General features: G+C 35.3%; 1 pseudogene; it reads right to left on the bottom strand.

Annotated features, from left to right (window-relative positions):
* Positions 1–2,412: 2,412 nt before the first annotated feature.
* LOC123561390 (cytochrome P450 1A1-like) overlaps positions 2,413–6,000 on the bottom strand; it is a 76,621-nt pseudogene continuing 73,033 nt past the window's right edge.

The raw sequence follows: 6,000 nt of genomic DNA, 5'->3' as shown, positions 1-6,000 counted from the left end.
ACAGTATATAGTGTCGTATACATATAATATAGCAGCTGAAAAGCTGAAAATTATTATGTCAGTAGATACCAGTACTCATAAAAATGACACACTAAACATCTTTATATATTATAGGTAAACATGTAATAAACAGGTAAATACATGAGAGAGCGGTGCATTGAATGATAATGGCCCTGGAAGAAGACAATAGCCCTCGGGCTATTATCGCCTGGCCAGGGCCATTATCACTCAAAGGCACCGCTCTACCATATATTAACCTATACGTAAGTATAAGCCTTTGACGGTGAAACCGTTTGTAGTTATTTATACACCTTTTATACACCATTAATATGCTAAATTATTTATTACAGAAATTGTGAGTAATGAAACAACGTTCATTCGGTTGCAAAGATTGTAATGGTGTTAACTGCTTACCCGTCTCGGAAGAAGGTAGGAATTTGTTTTAAAATGACTTAATAACAAACTTTCAAATTCTCAGTACACTTTTCTTTTCGCTTTAAGAATAGGCAAGGGGACATGACAATGAGGAGAAAGGCCCGTTGATTCTGACCAGAGCGCTTTTATCAATCCAGATTTAACTTATCAAATATACCACAGTATATAGACAGGTTAAAATGAAAGTTAGGTAAAAAGTCCCCTGCAGTCAAAAATAGCAAAATACTGATTGAAATTGAATGCGTTATTAAATCTATCTTTTAAGTTGTGTATGACATCTGTTACTTCTAATAATGTTCTGATGAAATCCTTGTATAATAAAATTAACAGTGAGTTATTGATGTTACGTCCGATGAATCTGTAAACAATGCTGTCCATTCCAAGGAAAGAACTGAAAGAAATCGTGGTGACGTAGTAGCCAGCTATTCTTGCAAGATAACTTTCTCGAAGCACAGAGCAAATGTTTAATGTAAACATGTTACGTAACAGGCCTTCCGGTTCGGTTACCCTAACTTGTTGCCGTTGTCCTCGGAGCAGAGCAGCATTGTGATAGTTTAGATGTATAATGTTTTTTACATCCAGTATAAGTAAATATTACAATACCACTGAACGTGAGAGCACAGGCAAAATAAAACGTTTTTACTAAGCTGATGATTAGTTCCAAAATACCACCATGATTGGATATCTTATTCAAGAAATATTTGAAATATAAAAGGGTTTATTTTTAAACGCCTTGAAGTGTATTCAAGGATGTGTTCAGGGAACATTTTATACCAGAAAGCCATGATAACGTTTTTGGTTGTACAATGCATATCATGACTCGTGGGGCGGTGCTTTTCCAATCTTTTTGTGTATGCGTCATTTAAATCAGCCGTCACTAATTTCGTACAGTTCGTACGGAATCTTTGTCTTAGATTTCTGCCAAGGTTCTTAAACCTTGGAAGAAGGTCTTAACAATTAAATTAACGAATATTCATGCATACATAGCGAAAGGGAGGGATAAAAACTGAAGCGAAATTCATCTAGTGGGCATGTATCGTACAGCTCGCCAAGTGGTAAGAACAAGCTGCTCAAAAGGTCTGGTCTTGTAGAACTTGATGTGAAATGAAATTGTGCACACTATCAAGACATCGGTTTATCTTATCTGATTCCGTTATGTTCCTTTAAAAACTTACAGAATGCTGTGAATTACGCAACACTAATATAGCCTTGTCCTCACAACCCGTCCTAGAGCCTTATATAAATGCATGTTTATATCATTATACCATACCCTGTAAAAATTTGAAATTTGATACACCGATATAAGCTTAAATACGGTGCCCCTAAAGTGACATGTTACACACATTTTTTCCAATTAGGTAATGTGAGACTTTTTTTTATTTCGTATCATTTCGTTTAAACGAAATGATACGAAATAAAAAAAAGTCTCACATTACCTAATTGGAAAAAATGTGTGTAACATGTCACTTTAGGGGCACCGTACTTAAATACATTTCAAGTCTTAGCTCAAGTTAGCTTCAAGTTACGGAATTACATTCCCTGTCATTGTTTAGGTATGCATATCCTTTATGCAAACACTGGCGCATTTTCTGTCCTCGTAATATATTCATGGAGTATATATACATCAGTTTACTGATAGTTATTGCGTTATAAAACTATAAATGAGACTTGTCGTAATGGGTTAGTCCATAAGTCTCTTGTCTGAAATTTTTAGAACTTTTGACCGTTCCTGTACGAGAAGGTATTTTATAATTCTTCAGACTGATCTTTCGTAATAGTACAGAAAACAAAACGGCAAGGGGAGACATGTGCGTTTTTTGAAACAGGAAATTGTAATGATATTAATATGACCATGAAACACTTGTATAACTCTTAATTGTGGACGACATGTTTTTCGTTATCATGGACGATATGTTGTAGATGTAAAATTGTCAATGTTAAGAAGTTCGGGACAATCATAGGCAACAAAACATGATGTAACACTTCTTTCATACTTTAATTGTTATCTTTTATTTTAGTTGTTCCATAAATGTTGACAACATTAATTTGAATGACAGATAAACTGCAAAAACCATCATAACAATACACAGCTAAATAATTAAGAAAACAGTTGAAATTTTGAAAGTAGAACCGGGAACCCGAATTCATGTGTTTCAAATGCAAACAACATTCGTTTAAGAGCTATGTCATATACCATGGTTCTATTTTTCATGCGTAATACAATGCTATCAATTGTTTTGGCTTTAATAATAACATTTTAGTCATTTATTTTACTACAAACAGTTCCGAACTCAAATAAAGACTATAAAATCCATCTGAAGCATATAATACAACAAAATAAAATAGTAGCAGACTCGGTTTGACTGAGAGACATAGAAAAGTGAAACCTCTCACGTTCCTTAGCACCGGATTAAACAGAATTCTATGACACAGGTGTTAACTGATCACCATGATTCCAAAGGACCAGACAATATAACAACATTGAATCCCAAATCCTAATTATACTGTAAAATTCGGATAATATTTACAGAATTTCTTGATGCTTAATATTCCGAACTTCTTGTTTAATATTACATACTGATGTTCTTAACGTAACTTTTCGTCATACTTTTTGACAAATCAAATATTGTTTAGGATTGTCATAGTTTAAAGTCATTCATTAAATTGCATCATAATGCCAGAATGCAAGAGCATAGTCTTTTGAAGTTTGTGTAGAGCGGTTATGTCATCTGCGATTGCCCAGAATCTCGTTAAAATGTCGCTATCAGCTTGGAAATGTCTCTAGGGAAACGTAAAATACTGTTTTGTCCGTGTCTAAAGAACGGCTTGCATCATTTATCACAATCTGACTTGCGAAGAACACATTTAAAGTCTGGTACACGTGTCACAACTCCGGGCAGAAACTTTCTTGGATCACAGGGCGGTAATGCTTCCGTCTCACTTGGTAGAATGTGGAACATTTTCAAAATATTTGCAGTTGCTAAAAAGATCACATGCTCTGTGAACTTTGACCCGATACATTTACGAGGACCAACGCCAGTGACGACCAAGCTGAAAAAAAAGTGAATTGATTTTGAGTCTCAGTGTCGTTCTGGATTTTATGAAGATATTTACAAGCAAAAATGTGTTTTCATCATAAAATTCAGAAACTGTCAGAATATTCACACGCTTGAGGGGATCGGAATAAAAGCCTGGTCTCTTTAGTATATCAAACAACTTCCATCACCAGACTGTTTGTCAGATAAGAATTTATAACTTAATTTTAATGAAATAAACTGCAATCCTGCACTGAACACTACAGTAACTGCTTTTTGGGTTATTAAAATAAAATGTTACATTCTGTTGTACCATTAGTCAATAAATAATCATCCAGAGCCCATCTCTCCCCGGACGCCCCCAGCATCCAAGTCTCACATTATGAAAACATATTTTTCAAAAATAATACACTTTACATTACCATCAATCATAATTCAATTTTATTTATGATCATATTATATAATTTCATATACGGTAGTAAGTACAGCCAACTATTCTATTTCACATCAAACATTAGTGTGTGCTCCATACGAAACAGACTACAAGAAAACAAACTGACTAAATAGCCTGGATCACTGATAAAATGAAGTACTTTCTAAATTCAAAATGCTTTACATAATGAAAATAAATATCAGAAGTCCTTAATCATTCAGACATACAATTTTAAAACCATGCATTAACCCAGACCAATGCATTTGAAATGCCCATTCTCATCCATCAGAGGTTCACCGAAATCCAGAAACGGACTAGTGAACAGTGGTAAACTTCTGATATGCGTGAATAAAAATGTCAAGATCTTCTGTTATTTCCTGCCCAAATAAGAAGAGAGATGTATTTCCAGACTAAGTATTAATACTTAAGGATCGGCTATAGGATTGTTTAATGTCATCAGAAATTTGCAATATTCATTTGGCCCTCCGAGAGACTTAAGTATTCCTTTCTTTCGTAATTAAAACAAGCTATGATGGTACCAAGTACTTGCAGATGTTCATGATCAAAATGTTTCTATCATGTATGAATAACTAGTTTTTTCTCTTATTGATTTAGTCCTCTATGTCATAAATTAGATTGTTAGGATGGATCCTCTACTTAAGTAGTTTTAATTACAGTCGGGAAGATGCAATTAAGATGTTTAAATGATCGGGATGAAGTAATTGACAGTGCGGAAGTGTAAAGTAGGTAATTATGAAACCGGCGATAATCAAAGAGACATATGACCTACTTTCTGAACACTTCATGACTTCTACACATCGTGAGGACGTTTTATGCGCACACACATGTATACTCCCATTCAGACTTATTTTAGGAGTCTCCTTGCCCGAGTAGTCAAGGTCGCTGACCTGAAATCACTTGCCACTCACTGATGTGAAGTGTAGAATTCTTTATCTAGCTTACAGAGCTCAGTGGTTCTACTCAGGTGCCCGTCCATGCTTGAAACAACGCCTGGTTGGCACCTGGGATCTTTTCCCCAAAGCAAGCAGTCATATGGGTTAAATAGTCTCGGTGCCGTGCGAAACCAATCCCCTACATATCGTTTTCGTTAACTAAAGCCGAAACCGAAATGAAAGTCTTACTTTCTCATAGCTGGATCCTCGTCTGATATGACAATGCCGTCTTTTGTCAAAAATCTTTCTGGTTGAAACTTCCAAGGATCTGACCAGAACCTGTCGTCATGGTGTATTCCAAATAAGTTAGAAAATATCTGAAAATAATAAGAGGAAAGTAAGTTGTTTTTGTATTGCATTACGAGTGCATTGAATGCACTTATACAGAGGACAAAAGTTTACTAGTAGTTGGGAAACTACGTCAAAATCTAGCTGGCCAGAGCAACGAATATAATCCGAAAGGATCGCGCAATAAAAATGCGACCACTACAGCCAAACAAGCTTTCACACAAACACCGCTAGTCTCGATGCCGATGGTGTAGTCATAAAAAATACGCGATCTTACACCATCGGTATTATGGGTTTATGACATTTATAAAAGTGATTCTTCCTAGTAGTACACTTTGCGTCCCAGTCTGTTCCATGTTGATTTATATCGTATCTAATAATCTCGATATTTGAGAGTATATCAATAATTTTCATGAATGACGTTTCTTACTTTCTAGTTTGTTACGGGTATATAATATGCTTATGAATATTGTTTCTTACTAACTAGTTAATTTTGGGTACATTACATGTTTATGAATAATGTTGGCTTATTTCCTTGGTGTGTCTGGATACATAATAGGCATAACATAATGTTAATCAAAAACGTTTAAATTTACCTCTGTATTTTTTGGTATATTGTATGCCTCGAACTTTGCAGCCCCCGATCGGTTACAGTGACGGGCTGATATAGGTAGTGGTGTGTGGAATCGCTTGAGTTCGAGAATACTAGCGGCTGTATATGGCATTTCAGAGACACGATCTACAGTAATCTTTGTGGTAACATTTTCTGTTTCTTTCCTAATTTTATCCTGTACATCTGGGTGGTGAATCAACACCAGAAATAATACTGATAAGGTGTGTTTCAGAGGTACTATGG

Source organism: Mercenaria mercenaria, chromosome 10, assembly GCF_021730395.1.
Source record: "Mercenaria mercenaria strain notata chromosome 10, MADL_Memer_1, whole genome shotgun sequence".
In the NCBI taxonomy this organism is placed as follows: domain Eukaryota; kingdom Metazoa; phylum Mollusca; class Bivalvia; order Venerida; family Veneridae; genus Mercenaria; species Mercenaria mercenaria.
This window is presented reverse-complemented; position numbering and strand designations above follow the sequence as displayed.